The 18,784-nt window shown below is 38.6% G+C and overlaps 2 long non-coding RNA genes across 5 annotated transcripts in view; one reads left to right on the forward strand and one right to left on the reverse strand.

Annotated features, from left to right (window-relative positions):
- Positions 1-683: 683 nt before the first annotated feature.
- The window catches only part of LOC136420653 (uncharacterized), a 541,092-nt gene continuing 522,991 nt past the window's right edge, over positions 684-18,784 (forward strand). The window contains exons 1-4 of one of the 4 annotated variants that reach the window (XR_010753269.1): positions 687-903; positions 2,551-2,626; positions 3,235-3,329; positions 5,267-5,795. This is a non-coding gene — a long non-coding RNA (uncharacterized lncRNA). Of the gene's footprint in view, positions 904-2,550; positions 2,627-3,234; positions 3,330-5,266; positions 5,796-18,784 lie in introns of those variants that run through there. The other 3 variants (XR_010753270.1, XR_010753272.1, XR_010753271.1) reach the window with 3 other exon arrangements.
- On the reverse strand, positions 8,620-17,790 carry LOC136420476 (uncharacterized). The gene is made up of 5 exons (XR_010753220.1): positions 16,940-17,790; positions 15,480-15,563; positions 14,679-14,721; positions 11,958-12,045; positions 8,620-10,331 (listed from the first exon to the last, which is right to left on the reverse strand). It is a non-coding gene; the product is annotated as an uncharacterized lncRNA (long non-coding RNA).

The following is an 18,784-nucleotide window of genomic DNA, read 5'->3' on the forward strand; positions in this document are numbered from 1 at the left end:
TAGGATGTCTTGACGTAGTCTTCCAATTTTGTTAAGATACAAGTTAATAGGCAAAGGCATATGTATGTCTTGATATTCAGTGCTACTTAAAAAACTTGCCATACATTGTACCTGTTACATTTGTTGTGCAATAAAATTTTGAATTGAAAATATATGCTGTGGAGTATGAAATAGCCACTAATATCGTAGCATGACAAAATAAATTTCCAGACTTAAACAAGGAGATGTGAAAGAAAGAAAATAAAGAATCTATTGTGTTGTATAGCATGATCTGTGTTAAGTCATTTGTTTTAGCTTCCTGAACCCTTATTATGAGACTTCATAATGAATATGCAATAAAATGTCGATTGCATTGTCATTAAATGTTTCATCTAATGCAACCAATCATTCAGTGGCTACCACATGCTGTAATATCTCAGCTGACAACTTGACAAATTTAAGTAATCAAATTATCACATTCCAAGTGCTGCAGTGATCATTTATTCCGCTCTGGGGAGCCCTTGTCAGGCAGCTGGAAACGGCCACCCCACACTGTGCCAGCTGTCTATGAAATTCAATCTTTGTAAAAGCACAGATTCGGGAGTTCTATTTGACTTCCTTGGTATAAAAAGTGCTTTTAGAAATATAGTCACTTTAAAAGTAACTCGAAACAGCCTTCAGTCGGATGGAAACGATCCAAAAGTAAACATTTAGGTCGTTTTTTTACGCTTTAAGTTGAAATACGTCATCCACCTTGTCAGAGGAACATGGTCCAGTTTTGGCGCCAAAAACTGAGTGATGACGTCATATTACCCATAGTCCATTGCGCCCGGACTGGCTGAAGAAGACGACATGGCGGCGGTGCGAAGCAGAATGTCTCGTCGGAAATCCGTTCTTGGAGCCGCGCAACGTCCATTTTTTAGGGTGAGACCTATTTCACATTGTTGTTTGTATATCTGTGGTCGTTTTTTGTGGAAATTTTGTGAAAATTGGACGTTATTTCGGGGAACAGTGAGGATGATATTCCGACGCGACCTCGTGTAGAAAAAGTTATCCTTCAGACAGTCCTATCTTCCTCGAAAAACTCTATCGTTTTTATGTACCGTCGGCCTCGTTCTATTCTTCAATATTTTACAGAGTAGTTGGTAAAACAATGAACTTTTTCAGTGTCATGAAGATAAAACATTTTCAGGCCGATAATTTCTCATTTTTCTTATTCAGTTTTCTCGTTTTTTTCCCGGCCTGAAATTGGCGCCACGTGCGCCACGCTGGACTCCATAATTGTTCACCAAACCTCCCTCACTAACAAACTTCATTTCAATAAAAGACATGCTACAGGAGATTACTCGTGTTGACCAGTTCTTTTGTCAAATACTTATAAAATTTTATTACAGAAGAAATATGCAGTTCAAATACTTAGTAAATATTTACCGATATAAAATAGAAAACTTCAAATGCCGCCGCCAGGCTACCGGCAAAGCCGCGGCCCCACGTGCCCTGTCGGCAGGCCAGCACAAAGGCCCCACCTGGGCCCGAGGCAAATATGTCACCCCCTCAAATTATCTAAGAGGGGGACGGGGGTGTAGTTCATGTTAAAGCTTGTTGTGTTGTTTTTCCTGTTAAATTGTTCATTTCAGATAACCTTTGCATTGTTTTCCTGCTATATTTATTTTAAATGATTTCACTGGTTCATTTTTTTACTTCTTTTGGCCACTATTCTTATTTATTATCTTGTCAGTTCTAAGACTATAGCCACCAATTTGAAAGATTACTAAGTGACATTGATGATAAGTTTGCTACTGAAATTATACTTACAAGAAATGGCTGAATAATTCTTCGTGTTAATATCTACCACTACACCTTTTTTCTATAACTAAATTGCTGTGGCTTAAAGTCGTTTGAAACTCAATTGTACACTTGAACTAATGGCCCTGTCATTGTGACATTCATACGCAGAAAATTATAATTCTATCATTATTACTGATTTATCTAATTATATTACACTTAAGCAACATTTTATAATAGACCAGCGGCAAGATAAACCATTTTTTATGTGTGCAGGTTTTATATAACACTGCAATTTATTCCCAGCTTCACGTTTCCATGGCAGCTTGATATTTGGGGATGTTCTTACGATGATGTATGCAATTAGTAAAGGCAACCCAAGCAATATTAGGGCCCGAATATCTGATTTTTAACGTCAATTTATTTCTATACATAAGTCCAAACTACACTATCACAATGTTTAGCAACATCCATTATGCAAAAATACTCCATCGTTGTGATGTGGGAACTCACTACAGATCGTTGACAGGGTTTTTGTAGGCTTGCAAAACTAAGGGGATCATCAAGCGGCATGTTTCTGTGTGGTTTTAAAATGCTCAAAGGTATTACAGAAATATGCTTAACAGTATTAGTAAATGTCAGTACCAAACAAAATTCAGCATTCTTTTTTTGGCCCTATATTGCTTTGATTGCCTTCAAATTTTTAGGGGAAGTTGTTCAGATGTGACAATGTTGTCTCTCAGTCTGTTTTCCATTTTCTTCAAACTTTCTCTGGTCTTGTTGCAGATGGTCATCCGACACAGCATTGCTGCCGACTCCAGCCTGCCGATAGAGTCTCTTCCTGGAAGACATGTGTTAAAGAGTTAAGTTGTTCATTGTTCTGACCATATCTTCTTTAAGTGTTCCCTTGCTTTTCTAAGTTGCCTAAATTCCCTGAATTGTAATACTATACATGCATTCATGTTCACGGTAAAGAGTTTGTCAAACGTTTTGTTTCTGGCCGCTCAGCTCAGCCCAGCCTTGAAAATTGTCTAATCACTGAAGCCTGATAGTGATGAAGACCAAGTATTCAGTACATGAAATGACCAGTGCTGGAATTATCTTTACTCACTACTGCTTGTTTTCTTAGATTTCATTGTTTGTATGCAGATTTGTAAATTAGGATTGCTTCTTGTCTTTCTTGACTGTTATACTGTAAATGCATTTAAGTTCGCCGTAGGGAGAAAATGGAGTATTTGCGGTGGTTTTAAGTTCTCGTTTGAAACAAAGAAGCGCTACAGTCGTAGGTGGAAAAAAGTTTTGAAATGGTTTTAAGTTCACCGCAATTATTGAAAAAGTCGAAACCGGTCTCTTTGCTGTCATTTTCCCAAGAACTACAATGTACATTTGATGCATTTACAGTAATTATAACCGTTTTTTAATTTATCAATATATTGAGGTATGACACTTTTTTCTTTTCATTTCATTTAGTGAAATGTATCCAGAGGGGTGACAACTGACAGCAACAGACCCCAGCCGATTGGATGCAGAGAAGAGTTTCTTCTGGAGAAGACCTGTGTTTGACAGTTAAGTTGTTCATAATTTGTTTTTTTTCAAAGTTGACTGTACACTTACCTTCAGAGTTTCAGGGCTCGAAATACTGGGTGCACGTGCACCATATTTTTAAACTCTATATTAGCCTTCGTTGCAGTCCTTCCCACTAGTGGGTCCAGGTTATCTGCTTGGGATCCTGTGACTGAAAATCACACATTCTTTTTTCGGCCTTCTATATCATTGCATGATTTTTTTGCCTACTTATCAATGTACAGGGCTCCAAATACTGGGTGCATGTGTAGCCTCTAAGTCCATTTGCAGGCTTCTCCCACAGCGATTTTTAAAAACTTATCAGGGATAGATTCTTTGGCTGGGGGGCCGTATCTGCCGTGTGGAAAGCCTGCGCTTTTGTCAGCTTCAGCAAAGGCAGTCACTGTGGTGATTAAGAAAGTCTTTCAAAGGGCCAATTAATGTAGCCTCGAGAAGCATTTAAATTGTTACTTTGCACAAAGCCCTTGTGAAGTGCAGCATGCTTATGTCTTCAAAGTCGTGTTGCAAATTTCTCAAATGTGGCCTGATTTTTCTTCCTATTGCTGATATCTTCGGTGGGATTCAGCCGTCGTAGCTTACAGATGTTTGAGGTGTTGTTTTTTACGAAAAAGGAGACAACAAAGGGTCAGGGGTTAGATTATGATCGGCCATTGTTTAGCAGCTTTGGCACGCTTTTGTGAGACATGTTTCCTTGCCGTGTCCACACACACACACAAAAAAAAAACTTGTGAAAGGTGAGTTAGGTGTCCGTAAGTCCGTCGTATTTTGAATAGACATCCTGGCAACCGTTCATATAGAACGTTATGAGTTGCTGCTCAAAGGAGCGTAAAGATTTCTCTGCGCTGGTCGTGGTTTATTATGCCATATATGTTTGAGACAGTACAATAATTGTTCCCACTAGTTTAGGTCCAGGTCTGTCCAGTGTTGATTTTTGTTTTATTAGACCAATATCAGGGGTGTCAAAGAATTCATACGGAATACATACGATCTGTTACGCAGAAACATACGATCCTTACTAATTTGGAGAAATGTGCCTGGATCACGTGACACCGGCGGACACGTAACCAGTTCTTCGTACGATATCTTGGGTTTTAAGAACTTAATAATGGCGTATCCCATTCGGCTTAACTTTAAAAATCTCAAGCTGCACTAAATTAAGACTAATGTAGGCTTAGACCAACTAGAAGGACCAGACAAAGCTCGATTCGGTGCTAGCGTGATGGCCAGCAAATTAGTAAGGATCGTATGTATTCCCTACGGATCGTATGTTTCTGCGTTATGGATCGTATGTATTCCGTAAAATTTGTATGAATTCTTTGGCACCCCTGAATATTAAGCATAGATAAGTAATACTGACATACATGACTATAAAAGTTTGTTGGTTTCAAACCAGTATTTGATATTGAATGTTGCACTTATTTTAGATGCCTTTTTTGTCAGAGTGGAGACTCAAAACACTTTTCACGCACAAGCTTGCTTGCTTATGTCGAGACCTTAAAGTTTTTCAAGTCTTTCAAATCTCTGACGTGTTCGCGGGAGGAAAGTGCCTGCAACAGAAAGCTTGCTTTATATACGTGCATGTGGGCATTTGTCAATTTTGAAGGAAACTGTAGTAGGGAGGGGGCACATAAAACCATTTTCCAGTCAAAATTGGCCTTGTTCAAATGAGTCTATGGTGTTAATTGAATTGTAGTTAAACTATTGTTGTGTAATTTGCATTGCCTATGTATCTGTCCATAAATGCTCCACGAAACCAGGGAACTTTCCTACTTGTAAAACTGGAATCAATGTATATTTGTTGTACCCTTGAAGACATTATCTAAATTGTACTCTACGCACACGATAATGACTTTTCCCTGCTGTTTGTGTGTAAGGCCATGTAGTACTATATGAATAACAGTTGTGGTTTTTGTTTCAGGAAATGCAATGTGTAAGACGGACGTCGTGTGAACTGTTGAGACACATGCCGTATCTTCAAAAAAGACGCTGTAGCAGCATACGTGTTAAGACCTCAAGAAGATAGATGTCAACCGGACACTTTTCAGTACTTCATAAAAATGTGACATGTTTTTATCACGTAAGGTTTTGCCGTAAAACCACAAAATATGTGCCTACGTATAGTATTGTTTCACTATAATGATGTAATGAATGAAGTGTAATGGTTCGAAGGTGTATTCACTATGCATAGATCATATAATTTATGTGGTACAAAATTCCTCGTAACCAATACAGTCACTTTGTACGAACATATGAAGTAAAACTGCAAAGAAATGTGGACTTTGTCGGAATTTAGTTGTAATGTGAGTTAACTATGCATTAATCCTCTAATTTATGTGGTAAATACAAAAAAGCTTGCAATTTGGTACTGAGTGTAAAGATGGCTAGAATTTGTTTGTACTTGTAGGATTTGAATGTATTTGTTGAAATAAAGAGTTTTGATTGATAAATGAACTAGGCTGGTTTCTATGTTTATAGGAATTGCTATTCCTGTAAACATGACCAGTGTAGTTCATGTTAAAGCTTGTTGGGTTGTTTTTTCCTGTTAAATGACACATTTTAGATGACCTTCACTACCAAAAATGCGTTATTCTTCTCTTCATATAATCCATGAAAGGGGAGAGAGAAAAAACTGATATTTTCTTAAGAAAAATAATGTTCAATTTAATAAAAACAAGAAATTAAGACTTGGTAGAAAAACTTGCCAAGAAAGTTTCTTAATAGAATTTGGAAAGTGTTGCAATTTTTATTTAATATAAGACAGTTTTAAAAAAAAAGTATTCTTGGTAGTGTTTGTTTTCCTGGTATATGTATTTTAAATGATTTCACTGGTTCATTTCATTACACATAAGGTCACGCCAATTTATTATCTTGTCAGTTGTAAAAGTAGCCACCAATTTATAAGATTACTGGCATTCTTTATAAGTTTATTACTGAAATTATAGTTAAAGAAAGGTGAATAATTTTTCATGTTAATATGCAGACCTTTTTTATGAAACGATTAAACTGGTGTGGCCTAATGTCGTTTGAAACTTAATTATAGACTTGTCACAGTTGTGCAGAAACATCTTTATTTGGTTGCAAACCTAAGCCAATTCTAAGCGCGACGGGTTATATATGGAAGCAGTAGATAGCAAACAATATGAAAAGTAATACATAACGCGCAATGAAAAATTTCATATTGTAAGTTACTGCTAGTGGTATTAGCAATAATAAGCAGTATTTGGAAGACTTGTGAAAAGTAGTAATTCTCCCAAATACTAACTAACGAAACAGAATATTACTAGCAAATAACTTACAATCTGAAAAGTTGTCTTTGTGCACTACTTGTAATATTGTTTCCTATTTATTGTTACCACATACAACCCACCACAGTTAATCAGGATTTGCTTAAGTTTGCAACCAAATTGCCCTTAATTTTTTTGGCACAACTGTGAGTCTATAATTAAGTTCGAAAGGACATTAGGCCACAGCAATTTAATCGTTTCATATTAGTGTAGTTCTTGTAGTTCATATTAACATGAAGAATTATTCTGCCTTTTCTTGAAAGTATAATTTCAGTAGCAAACTTATCATCAATGTCACTTAGTAATCTTTCACATTGGTGGCTATAGTTTTAGAGCTGACAAGATCATGAATAGTGGCCAAAAGAAGTAATAAAATGAAGCAGTGAAATCATTTAAAATAAATATAGCAGGGAAACAATGCAAAGGTTATCTGAAATGTGCATTTTAACAGGAAAAACAACACAACAAGCTTTAACATGAACTACACCCCCGTCCCCCTCTTAGATAATTTGAGGGGGTGACACATTTGCCTCGGGCGGGGCCTTTGTGCTGGCCTGCCGACAGGGCACGTGGGGCCGCGGCTTTTGAAGTTTTCTATTTTATATCGGTAAATATTTACTAAGTATTTGAACTGCATATTTCTTCTGTAATAAAATTTTATAAGTATTTGACAAAAGAACTGGTCAACACGAGTAATCTCCTGTAGCATGTCTTTTATTGAAATGAAGTTTGTTAGTGAGCGGTTGGGGAGTGGAGTGAGCGGTTGGGGAGTGGAGTGAGGGGTTGGGGAGTGGAGTGAGGGGTTGGGGAGTGGAGTGAGGGGTTGGGGAGTGGAGTGAGGGGTTGGGGAGTGGAGTGAGGGGTTGGGGAGTGGAGTGAGGGGTTGGGGAGTGGAGTGAGGGGTTGGGGAGTGGAGTGAGGGGTTGGGGAGTGGAGTGAGGGGTTGGGGTCTGGAGTGAGGGGTTGGGGTCTGGAGTGAGGGGTTGGGGTCTGGAGTGAGGGGTTGGGGTCTGGAGTGAGGGGTTGGGGTCTGGAGTGAGGGGTTGGGGTCTGGAGTGAGGGGTTTGGGTCTGGAGTGAGGGGTTGGGGTCTGGAGTGAGGGGGTTGGGGTCTGGAGTGAGGGGTCTGGGTGTGAAGTCTAGGGAGGGGGTGTGATTCTAGGGAGGGGGTGTGATTCTAGGGGGGGTGTGATTCTAGGGGGTGTAATCCAGGGGGTGTGATTCTAGGGAGGAGGGGTGTGAAGTCTAGGGTTGGGGGGTGTGAAGTCTAGGGATGGGGGGTCTGAAGTCTAGGGATGGGGGGGTCTGAAGTCTAGGGATGGGGGGGTCTGAAGTCTAGGGATGGGGGGGTCTGAAGTCTAGGGTTGGGGGTGTGAAGTCTAGGGATGGGGGGTCTTTAGTCTAGGGTTGGGGGGTCTGAAGTCTAGGGTTGGGGGGTCTGAAGTCTAGGGTTGGGGGGTCTGAAGTCTAGGGTTGGGGGGTGTGAAGTCTAGGGTTGGGGGGGGTGAAGTCTAGGGTTGGGGGGGGTGTGAAGTCTAAGGGTTGGGGGTGAAGTCAAGGGAGGGAGGGAGGGAGGGAGGGGTGGATTAAGGGATGGATTGATGGGTGCGTGGATGTTAATGAAACACTGGACACACTTTAACATGAACTACGCTGGTCCATAAGTATGTTTACAGGAATAACTTCAAAGTAAAACCCAACAATCCTCCTAAATCATCTCTTTCCGATATAACATAAGGGTTTATGATCCAGTCTTAAGGTTTAAATAAAACTTCTGTCTAGTCAAAAACCGATCCAAAGTCTCTTGTGCCTGAACAAGTAACTTAGTAAGTATCCTTGCTCAAACTATGCGCCACCGTTGACATTGTTTCGGGATGGTTGATGGTTTTGACAGAAGTGTTATTTAGTCTTCACACTTGATCAAGTACTCTCATATTACAGCAAAAGGACACAATTCAGATGAATTCCTGGCTTCTACACATTCCTACAAACATATGCTTACCAGCCTAGTTCATTTATCGTCATTTAACCTTAACTTTTTGCCTTTTTCTTCATGTAAAATCTTTGCAAATAAACAATATTATACAGTCTCGGTACACAACATCAGCTTAGTCTAACAATATTGCTAACAATAATACTTTTCAATTGCTACGTGGTTTGTCGTGTGCATTCGTAGCACAAATATCAAACATTCTACCTCAACAGTTCTTCAACATTACACAAAGTTGACAGTCTCGGTAAACAACATCAGCTTAGCTCAACAATATTGAGAACAATACTTTCTAAATTACTGCAAAGTTTGTCTAAATTACTGCAAAGTTCGTCGTGTGCATTCGTAGCACAAACATCAAAGATTCGAGCACAACAGTTCTTCAACATTACACAAAGTTGACAGTCTCGGTAAACAACATAGCTTAGCCCAACAATATTGAGAATAATACTTTCGAAATTACTGCAAAGTTCATCGTGTGCATTCGTAGCACAAACATCAAAGATTCGAGCACAACAGTTCTTCAACATTACAGAAAGTTGACAGTCTCAGTAAACAACATCAGCTTAGCCCAACAATATTGAGAACAATACTTTCGAAATTACTACAGAGTTCGTCGTGTGCATTCGTAGCAGAAAGATTCTACCGCTACTGTTCTTCAACATTGCACAAAGTTGACAGTCTTGGTAAACAACATCAGCTTAGCCCAACAATATTGAGAACAATACTTTCAAATTACTACAAAGTTCGTCGTGTGCATTCGTAGCACAAATATCAAAGATTCTAGCACAACAGTTCTTTGACATTACACAAAGTTGACAGGCTCGGTAAACAACATCAGCTTAGCCCAACATAATTTTTAACAATAATACTTTCAAATTGCTACATAATTTGTCGTGTGCTTTCGTACAATTCTATGTTGCGAACAGCACAAATATCAAAGATTCGAGCACAACAATTCTCCAACATTACACAAAGTTAACTATCTCGGTACACAAAATCAAGTTAATCTAGAAAAACAATCTTTGCTCCTTGATTATACCTGTACAGTTATATAATACCATCGTGTGAAACCTGTACTCGACAATAGCGGATATACTTCTTTCTGGAACGTCAACAATCTGGATCTAGACATACAGCATTTTGTGCATTGCTAAGAAAAAGGCGGACCGACATATATACTCAAAGTTTTCATTACGAAATATCTATAGATGACAGTAGGTTAAGATTTTATACAAACGTCAAAACAGAATACTCAATGGAAAAATATCTCTCCAACAAAGATTTTGACCAATGGTCAGCTGTGTGTAAGATACGAATCAGCGCACACCCACTAGAAATAGTAACGGGTAGATATAAAAAGCTGCCTGCTCAGGAGAGAATGTGTACTAAGTTTTGTTCCATGAACACAGTGGAAAATAAAATACATTTTATCTTCTAGTAATGTCCTCTATATGATGCCGAATGAAGCGAATTATATAAAACAGCTTCTATAAATTCTGCTAGCTTTTACCATTTCTATAATTTACAACAATCTATCTTTCGACTAAAATTAACCAACCCAGTTATAATTCAAAATGACTTGACTTGTATCTCGGGTCGCAGCAAATTCTCAGGCTGGAGTCAGGTCTTCTCCAGAAGAAACTCTTCTCTGCATCCCATCGTCTGGAGTCTGTTGCTGTCAGTTGTCGCCCGTCTGGATGCATTTGACTAAATGAAAAGGAGAAAAAAGTGTCATACCTCAACATATGTATGAATTTAAAAACAATTATAATGTGGGGTCCCATAACTTCAACAGTACCAAAACTTCAAACAAGTTTTGCTTTCAAATTTGTCTTATTATGCAGAAGAGAGACATGTTTCTTTCTATCCACTGTCCTGAATAAAAACGCAGAGAAGTCATCTGAATGAAACACGGATTTGTGAACAGTTAACTGACTTTTGCGCCACTAGGAAAATTTGGCTACCGGGTATAAACAATGGCTATGTTCGATGCAAGGTCATTGCGTAGTGGCAACTCTTACATAAAGAACAGTCAACAATTGTCACACAAACTTTCTTGTTTTGCACATGAGGCATTGAGCTTTAGAAAACACACAAAAGATGTAGGTGTTTGTACTTTATGTCTCGATTAAGTTACGAAATAACCGTGGCTTCGAACGCCCTACCCCCCTTTACGTCACGGCCATTCCGTTGACCACGACTCAATGTGACGCAGCTACAGTGTTGACATTTCACGGTCCCCCTGTCTAAATCAAGTACTAGCTAGTGAGGCTCCAAAACGGCAAATCATATTAATCTAGCTTGAAACACGTCGGATAAACTTGCATTTGATAAGTTCCCGTCGGCAGGCATGGTTCCAAAAGGAAACGCATTGATATCGATGTTGCAAACATGTAACCTAACCCATACCCTGTATCATAAACACGAAGTTCATTGAATGTAAATGACGATTTCTCATTGCTTGCTCAAAAAAAAAATCAACAAAATCATGAATAGCGAGCTCTAAAAACAATTGATGTTTAAAATATGTCAGAACTTTGCACTGAATTGACTGGAAAAACAAGGAAGATTTTACTTTCTGGTCACATGCGGTGCTGTGCCGAGTGCAAATGTCACCATTTCAGTTTCCGGTGTAACAATGCGGCATACCAAATAACGGATCATCAACGTTGACATGGCTTGGAACGCAACAAGCGGAGTAAACAGTTGCTAAGTCACAGCGCGCCCCGCATCGGTGGTGACTTACGCACAGTCAAAAATTACTTACTACAGGGAAGCTGAAGTTAGTTGACACAAAATTATTCTGTTTGTTTACTTTAAATCATGCCAAATTAAAGAAAGACAAAGGTATTTGTATGTCAAAGTTACGGTACCCTAATTAGAATGGAACAATATGGAACGCTATATTCATAACATTTTTCTGGTTTTACAGACTGTAAATCATGCATGGACGGTGTAAAATAAACTCGACAACGGAAAATCCTTAAACACCGCCACTCTGATTATCATTCGTCAAAATGCAACACTTTTCAGACAACCGACACTGGTGCAATGCGATGTCAAACTTATAGATATACGTTTGAAGTTATGGGACCCCTTTAAGTTAAGCAACATGTTTAGTTTACAAAGGAACGATTCCATCTAAGATTTAAAAAAAGCAGTGGTGAGTAAAGTTGATTCCAGCACTCTCTTTGACAAAAGAAATTCTGTACAGTCAACTTAGAAAAGCAAGTCCAATTACTTCAGTTGACGAACAGTTCTATTTGTGCATAAAGGGATCTTAGAAAAGCATAAATTTCAAGAAGATATAGCCAGAACAATGAACAACTTAACTGTTAAACACGTGTCTTCCAGGAAGACACACTCCTTCGCACTGGTGTTAACTGCAGGCTAGAGTCGGCAGCAATGCTGTGACGACAATCTGCAACAAGACCAGACAAAGTTTGAAGAAAATGGAACACAGAGACAACATGAAATATTGTCACACCTGTCAAACCAGCTATGATCATTTGTTTGGGTCATTTCAATCTGACATCTGTACAATAGCACACTGATGATGCAACAAGATTTTACTGTTCAAAAACACGCCCAAAATATCCTATTGACATCTAAAACCTCATGTACCCAGATGTACGTCGTCATAAACATTGATGTGAAGTGGTTCCGCATCGCTTTTGCGTTCATGATGACAATTCTGCAAAAATCGTTGTAGACTACCTCGCGAGGAGGTTCAGAGTAAAACGGAACAAAACCGTTACGGAGCGTTCATGTCCACAAGTAAAATGGTTTGCTTTGCTGAAATGGTTCAAACCACTTTACTTTTTCAACCACGAACGGGGCCTAAGTGATTCAACTTTGAAACATAATCTACTTTAGGCAAATAGTCATGCAAATTTTCTTACAGTTACACTTCTAATATTTCACACTCAACATTCCACTCCAGCGGGTATCATAATTCATCAGAGACTAAACTGTAAAGCTTCAATCCAGCTTGTTCTGTTAAATTTACAATACGTTGAATCCTGAACTCAGGGCAAACATGATCAAAATTCAACTTCTTGAATTCCCCAGAGTACCTTTCCAACAATGCCAAGAGTTCAATGCTTTTTTATACAGTACCCAAATCTCTTTATTACGGGTGGCAAAGTATTCATACAAATTTTAGGGAATTCATACGACTTTTACGGAATACATATGATCAAGGAGGTTATATAACCTCCTTGATATGATCCATTACATACGAATTTTACGGAATTCAAACGAGCTTTATGGAATACATACAATCCGTTACTTAAGAAACATACAAATTTTACGGAATTCATATATCCATTACGCGGAATACATGCGATCCTTACTATTTGTTGGGTCACATGACATGACCGCCAAATTCAAGAAGGCGGACTCGGGATAATCAGTTCTCCGTACGATATCTTGGCTTTTAAGACCTTAATACATGCCATCTGGCTAATCTCAAGCTGCACTAAACTATGTAGGCTTAGAAAAGAAAAGAAAAGAAAACTACCCTCCTCTTAACATCACGAAACCCGCACATTACAGAGATACTGGGATCTTTCGTCTTCCACTGTGTCGGAAAAAAAAGTCAAACCCAAATAAGATAGAGCTACTATTGAGACTAGAAAAGTCACATGCTATATTGTTACCCATTGTTTGTCCGTCCTTTCATGTTACATGTACTAATGCAATTAGCCTACGGGGCAAGAAGTTGCAATAAACTAAGTTGTTTCAATAATGATGTTCAAGGTAGCAGAGCACAGTTTCCAGCCTATGGGCTACAAAGTGACCGACATCGACGTGGATGAAACCATAGTAACGTTAGGGTACTCAAGAGAAGCAAATTTATACACCGAATGTGCAAAATTCCAAATCTCATTTGTACAATCTAAAAGCAGACTTATTTATATCATAAAAACGTACTATCTTACAGTAAAGTTTGTGCCTCGCCTCACAAAACATTTTAACATGTGGTTCAAGATTTAGGCCGCACCATTTCTTTACTGCTTGATCACGGATTCCGGGAGTGGCATTTAAATACTGTGTGCTGCTACCTTGACTTAACACTACCAAACACTGTTACTATTTAATTTTTAAAAAAAAATTCACTTCAATCTTGATTGGAACAAACACGAAAGTCTGACTTGTGATGTTCCAACAAAATATACACAAATTATCAAATAAGTATAGAGGTCAAGTATACATTAAACATATTCATGTTCCTTAACATTCTCGTCACATCATCAAGTCAATGTATACGAGGAGTAAGTAGTCTTAATGTTGCTGTACAATATACGGTACGGTACCCGATAAGTGAAATTGAACAATATACGGTACACAATAAGTGTCACCGAAAACATCAACGTACTGATTAAGTATTGTTTAAAGTGTTCAAGACACCAATGATATCAAAACCAAAAATTTTCGAAAATTACATAAAACATTATAGTATTGTTTAATAACATACACATTTGCACAAAATACACACTCTTCAGACATTGTTGAACATCGAACCATCAAAACATCATACCTCCAGCTTTTGATTCTTCCCAACAGGTAATTACATTAATCAGTGACTTTACTCTTCCGATGACGTCACATTGACCATGGCAGCCGGTTTGGAACTTTGCGCTGCGGCTCGGAATGAACGTTTTTTTAGAGAAGTAAACAAGTTAAAAATTATGATATATTTTAATTGAATGTATCACTATAATTGCTCATCAAATGATGTTTTTCACAAGCCATGGTGCAAGGTTCCGAACCGGCTGCCATGTTTTCGTTACTTCATCGGAAGAGTAAAGAGATCAGAGAAAAACCAAAAGCTGGAAGTATGGTTTCCTGTGTTAAATAACATCAGAAGGGTGTGTATTTGTTTTGAATGTTTATATTCTTTGAATGATACTATTTCAATCACAGATAATAAGAGGATGCTGTATTTTGGTGTCATAAACACTTTAACAGTTCAACAAGGTAATTGGCAAAGGTATATATACTATTGGTACTGAAAATATGATCTCGACAAAGAAATTGTGAAACACTCACCGGGACATCTCTTCTAAGTGCGGGTTTTCTTCAATGTTCCTCCCTGTGGCAATAAACGGTCGCAGTAAGTTACAAGTATCATCAGTTGTCAATTCATTTCAAATGTTACCCTTTGTGATGTTATGTATCGAGGCAGAATTTTAACAGCTATTTCTAGAACAATAGTAATCCCCCTTTATGGAACACATTACTTGTACCTCGTCAAACAAAGCAATATTAGGTCCCCCGAAAATGGAAATAACAAAATGCTGATATCTTCATAGTAGTGACATCTACTCACTGTTTCGCATATTTGCATAATAACTTCATAAAATGCATCAAAAATTTTAAGCGCAACAGCACTCAACTTCTTCACCTCAAAGCACAACCTTATTGCAACTTAAAGAAATCTCTCAAATACTCATGGAAGGCCATACGTTTTTTCCTGTCCACGAGACATTTGACCGAGTTAAAGCCGCCCACGTGTGCGTTTATACTGGTGGCGGTACAGCCGGACCGCGCCACGTGGACATATTATAAAACAAAGTTAACACTTTTGTCGCATTTTTTTCTGCCACATTATATCATATCAACTCATACCATTCCTACATGACTCGCTACATAAATATAAACGTTATTTATGCACGGAAAAAGTGCAACATATCCTAACCAAACCGGGAAGAAATAGACATTTGTAAAGCCTGTCTTCTCTTGGAGTTGCCGCTCAATATTAAAAGGCCCGTCCAAAAATACCGACTCCCTTGTTATGTGAGAAAAATTACACTACAAGGAATTCTATCGACGAAACAGAATTTGTTTTACCTCCAGTAAAGAAGAAGTTTTCCAGCAATACGCCGCCCGACATCCCCGCCAACATTTCCGCCAGTTTGTCCGCTTCCCCCGAGGCTGCAATTACAGACAAGTTTGGCAACATAAAAAAATGTTGCCATGGCGACGGTGGTCTCTGTTAACGTTTTTGTTTTTAGCCCACATGCAAATAAGGACCTCGCCTAAATCATATCAGTCGATCACCTTTACCAAAATAACACAAGTTGTCCAATGTATGAAAATCTTGTTTTCACAAAAAAAGATATCGCACTATTGCCTCATAGATATGTAAATGAGACCCTCTATAAAAGATTTGTGTCTAATAGTGGCCACATTTACTTAACTTCCAAATGGTGCAAAAATGACATCCCCATCATTTACCACTATGGATTTATAGTATTTTGGCATTAATTATGCAAATTAAGTATCAATTTGCATAATTGATATCTATCGATATTCATCCTCTTTCTCAGTTACACATGTCATGCGTTTGAGAGTCCTTTAATAGAATGCAGCTGATTTATTAACTGTCCTCATTAATTATGCAAATTGAATATTTATTTGCATAATTGGCATATGATTATGTAAATCATCACTTAAGCTATCTACACACCAAAAGTTATGATGATCCGTCATCCTCTTCTTACGTTATTCTCTTTCAAAGTTTGAGTCAAAATCAGCTCCTGCAGTTCCAAAAAAAGCCGCTAGGGGGTCCAAATCTACAGGACATATTTTCCTAACAAAGAGCTATCCACCACTTAAAAATCATGACTATAGCAAGTTCAGAAGACGAGATTTGAAAAGTGAAAGTTCCCCTGCAGTACCATAGAAAGTCGCTAGGGGGCCCAAAATTCAATCATTACAAGGTCTCCCACAGACCTACCTACCTACAAAATATGAAGACAATACATCCAGGCATTCTTGAGTTATCGTCCCATGGACTTTCACATTCCTGTACAATTCCTAGAATTCTTGCAATCTGCACACAATATAGTAAAAATTTGGCTCGCCCCTGAGGCGTCGCCAAAAAAAGGCCAATTTCTTCGTCCAAAACTATGAGAAACGGTCGTTAAACCCGCACGACTAAAACACAAGCCCCGCCCTCCCCTCCACGCCGCGTTTTGGCGGGAAAACTGAGGCGTGACGTCACGTACATTCCAACAGGTGTGGCGGCCACGTGGAGACAAACAAAAGACACTTTTCTTTCAGTTTTTCTGCTACTAATATCAACTCATACTTGCTATAATTTTCACACAACTCGCCAAATATATGCAACGTTATTTACGCACACAATAAAGAGCAAAATATTTAACCAAATACGAAAGAAATAGACATTTGTAAAGGCTGCCGCGCCGTAAACACGGCATTTTCCGCTCGGGATTCAGAGAAATACACCAAATGACACCAAATTTCAAATTCTAACTTTATGTGGAGGAAACATTTTGTTGTCTTACCTTGTAAGAACGAGTGTCTTCACCACGCCGTCTGTTGAACACGCCAGCCTCGCCATTTTGTCGTCTCTCCGAAACGCAACAAGTAAAATAAGGGCCCCTTTCCTCTCGAAACTCCTCGAAACACACCGAAAACCGCCACGACAATATTCCAGCAGTTACTACACACATTGAAGGAACAAACTTCAGAGGAAAATTATTGGAATTGTCCCGAAAACTTGCAAAAAATCCATCCGAAACATCTCCGCACACGGATCCATGCACACACACCTGAACGAACTGGACTGGGCTGTGCCAACTGTGATCTTCACACGGGGGTGTAAAACCGCTTATTTTGGTTGTTTGTTTGTTTGTTAGTTTGTTTTCTCCTCGACTAACCCGGACCGCCACCATCTTATCAGCAGGAAAAGACCCCACCTCAAAAATGACGACGCTCGCCCCCACGAATACGGACTTGTTCTGCCATGGGAAACCCAGCGATTACATGCAATAGCGTCTCACACAGCCAAGTCTCAAGTGAGTCCAACCAGAATCAACGTTCGAATGCTGGCGGGCCGGAAATAGCCTCACCTAGTTTCCATCGGTTTCTGTGGGGACACACGAGCACGTCGGTACAAATGAGGAGAGACACACACCACTATATATGCCACGGTCTTTCCTTGTAAACAACGTCTGTGGTTTGGACACGTTCACACTTTAAAAACTTTACAAACGGTGAAAGAAACTTTCTATGAGTTTCCCACTCAAGGTGTATACTTAAGAGTCTCTGTACACATTTTTCCTTTGGACCTAGCTTGCCTTAATTAAAATTTCACCAACTTTTTTCAAGAGTTTACAAGAACATTTCTTTAAAGACGAGAATAACAAAACTCAAGACATGCATTGTGGGAAAAGGTTGGGGGTCAAGCGCTAATTAAGTAATTAATCAGAAGCTGCAAATTTAATTACCTACAATGTCAATCAACAACGGCTTATGAACGATAATTTTATAATTTTGTAACATTAGCTGGCTGCACGGCAGTTCCTGGGAGAATTTGTATTTGGAAAATTGTTCCCTCTTTGGGATCGTTAAGATTGTATTTTCCTTGGACCTTAGATTAGTAAGGGATCGATGAGTAAGGGATGATGAGTGCAACTGAGGCATTCTTACTGCCCATCAAAATAGACCGATCCTGACTGTCAATCACAAATAGAAGTTCAACCAATGAGAGCGTGGCAATTAGCTATTTGACCAATGAGAGCTTTTGGCCATGTTGATTTGATCAATATATGGATGACATCTTCTTTGACATTTGAAATTGACTTTGGCATTCTATGACATTGATATCCGTTTTCTGAAATATTCTTTTTGCTTTTGATATATTTTCTCATTTTTCAGCTGCTTTATACGATTTATAATATGGCAGAAAACTTCTTTTTTTCTTCTAAATGGACCAAAATCCTATATCATGGGTCTATAATGATATTCACCACCAATGATGTTCAATTAATGTATAACCTACATGTATATCTATAATGATATTCACATTAAATTTACCTATTAAGCTGTAACATTCTGATGATATCCTATTCCAAAGGTATTCATATCGGTTGCCTACATCGTAACTTTCCTTTATACATGTGGCCTAATAAAAAGTGGCCACTTCAGTCATTCTGTTTGGCTCAGCATAACCGGGGTCCACCCTGTCAGTTTGCATCATCGCACGTTTCTAGTAACAAAATAACAAACAGACTAGACTGTCTACAAGCAACATCAAGAAAACACAAAGAAACACAACAGATATTAATATAAAATTTATTGAAAATACAAACATGCCAAGCAATACGAACTGCAGCACCACAGTGTGC

Source organism: Branchiostoma lanceolatum, chromosome 15, assembly GCF_035083965.1.
Source record: "Branchiostoma lanceolatum isolate klBraLanc5 chromosome 15, klBraLanc5.hap2, whole genome shotgun sequence".
NCBI lineage: Eukaryota > Metazoa > Chordata > Leptocardii > Amphioxiformes > Branchiostomatidae > Branchiostoma > Branchiostoma lanceolatum.